General features: G+C 36.4%; 1 non-coding gene across 1 annotated transcript; it reads left to right on the forward strand.

Annotated features, from left to right (window-relative positions):
* Positions 1–1,116: 1,116 nt before the first annotated feature.
* Positions 1,117–1,223, forward strand: LOC128287074 (small nucleolar RNA R71). Its single transcript, XR_008277774.1, has one exon. It is a non-coding gene; the product is annotated as a small nucleolar RNA R71 (small nucleolar RNA).
* The last annotated feature ends 1,533 nt before the right edge of the window (positions 1,224–2,756 follow it).

The raw sequence follows: 2,756 nt of genomic DNA on the forward strand, positions 1-2,756 counted from the left end.
TAGGGAATAGTAAAACTTATTGGATCTTTCAGTTTGGTTGGCAGTTTATTTTGAGGTATGGCTGAGCACTCCTCATTAAGTTCTACTGTAATAAGTCTTCAAATTTCCTTTTGTTTGTGAGAAGCTCCTTCAAAAATTTTGCATATGTAGGCATCTGCGATATAGCTTCAACAAAAGGTAAGTTAATATGTAGTTGCTTAAAAAGTTAAAAAAATTACCAAATTGTGCATCCATATGGTCTTTCTTCAACTTTGTTAGGTATGGAATTGGTGGTTTATATTCTTTTGGCATTAGATTGTCATTGTTTTTGAGTTTGACCTCCTTTCTATCAACGTGGTGGCTTCTTTTCAGATTCAGCTAACACTCTCCCACTCCTTAGTGTAACTTCTTTCACGTGCTCTTTTGGGTTGGGTTCAGTGTTACTAGGTAGACTTCCTAGTGGTCTTTCAGAAATTAGTTTGGCAAGCTGTCCTATCCGAGTTTCGAGCCCTTGGATCAATACTTGTTAATTCTTAAGTGCTATCTCGGTATTCTAAAAATGAGTTTCTGACACCGAGATGAATTTTGTTAGCATCTCCTCAAGTTTGACTTTTTCTCTTGTTGGTAGGTGGTTTTTGGTAGCCGGGAGGTGGTGGTCTCTGATTCCCTTGGCCTCCTCATGAGAAATTTGGGTGGTTCCTCCAACCTGCATTGTAAGTATTACTATAAGAATTATTTTGAGATCGAGGATTATTACCCATGTAATTTAATTGCTCGTTCTACATGTTGTGGCCATAGGGTAGGTATTCTGAATTGCTTGATCCACCTCCACTTGCTTCGCACTACATTACTAGGTGAACCTGTGAAGAACCAAGAAAACTGTCAATTTTTTATTAAAAAGTTCTACTTGATTAGAGAGCATGGTAACCGAATAGACGTTAAAAACACCAGCTATTTTCGTTGGCTTTGTCCTCATGACTTGCCACTGATAATTATTCAATGACATCTCTTCTATAAATTCATAAGCATCTTTAGGTGTCTTATTATTGATAGTTCCACCAGCAGCTGTGTCGATCATTTGTCGAGTCGAAGGATTTCAAGCCATTGTGAAACGTTTGAACCTGTATCCAGAGTGGTAACCCATGGTGAGGGCACCTTCTCAAAAGATCCTTGTATCGCTCCCATGTGTCGTAGATTGTTTGTCAATCCATCTGCACAAAAGAGGAGATATCATTACGTAATTTGGTTGTTTTAACAGGCGAAAAATATTTTAATAAAAACTTTTTGATCATTTGTTCCCAAGTAGTGATTGACCCTCGTGGTAACGAGTTCAACCATTGTTTAGCCTTATTCCTCAATGAAAAAGGGAATAACCAAAGGCGAATGGCGTCATCAGAAACGCCGTTAATTTTAAATGTATCACATAGTTCCAAAAAGATTGCCAAGTGAGCGTTGGGATCTTCGTCCTACAAACCATCAAACTGAACAAATTGTTGTATCATTTGAATTGTGTTAGGTTTTAGTTCAAAAGCATTTGCAGCAACAGCAAGCCAAACTATGCTCGATTCAGTTCCTGTTAAAGAAGGTTTAGCATAATCATACACAGTGCGCGGAGCAGGATTCTGATTAGCAGCAATCACAGGAGGTAGTGAATTTTCCTGGTTGTCGGCCATTTCCTCGGTTATGGCGTGAATATTATCTTTTTGCTCTTCCTCTGTGTATCTTAGGTTTCTCCTTATTTCTCTTCGGTTTCTACAAACTGTGTGGTCGATCTCACCATCAAAAAGTAGTGGTCCTGACGGGTTTCTTCTGGTTACTCAGATGCTAACTGGGGCGGGGATCCTGATTCAAGGAGATCAATTTCAGGTTTTTGTGTCTTCTTTGCTGGTTCACTTATCTTATGGAGTAGCAAGAAACAAAGAACATAGAAAAAAAAACTGTCAGAAGAAAATAAATGAATAATTAGAAAAGAAAATAAAAATTTAAATTCCAATAAAAGTAGAATAGCTAAAGTAATAAAAATCGAGTGTTCTTAATATCCTAGTTTCCTGGCAACGGCACCAATAACTTGATACGTGATATTCGCGACAGGTTTTAAAAATTTATAATTAATCGTTCTTGAAACTAAGTTTTAAAAATTTATAATTAATCGTTCTTGAAACTAACTATTATCACGATGAAGGCAAGTGTACCTATCGAACAGTAGTATAGCTTTAGCAAGACCGGATTGTCGAACCCAAAGGAACCAAGAGTACTAGTAATTACTTTCTTTTTATTATCTAGCCTAAGAATTAAGGGATTTATTTATCTAAACTAATTAACTAAACTAAGAGTGCACAAAGAGAAATTAGGAAAAAGCTTTTGGGAAAATTAGACTGATTAAGACAATACCCAAGGAAAAATCCACCTAGACTTCACTTGTTATTTGACTCTAAATCAGACGATTTATTCATTTGACTTGATCCATAGAAATCCCTAAGCTATATTATTATCTCTCTCGAGACTAATAATGTCTAACCCTAGGTTGATTAATTGAAATCTCTTTCTAATTAATGCCCTAGTGTTGCATTAACTTGATCTATGGATCCCCTTATTAGGTTTCACCCTAATCCGGCAAAATCTTATCACCCTATCTCTAGGCGTGCAATCAACTCCACTTAATTATGACAAATTTACTCTTAGACAGGGTCTTTTCCTCCCCTGAATAAGAGAATTAACTTGAATCAATATCCTGGAATATTAAACAAGAATTAAGAATACATAATTAAGAACAAGTC

Source organism: Gossypium arboreum, chromosome 13 (genome assembly GCF_025698485.1).
Source record: "Gossypium arboreum isolate Shixiya-1 chromosome 13, ASM2569848v2, whole genome shotgun sequence".
Taxonomy (NCBI): Eukaryota; Viridiplantae; Streptophyta; class Magnoliopsida; order Malvales; family Malvaceae; genus Gossypium; species Gossypium arboreum.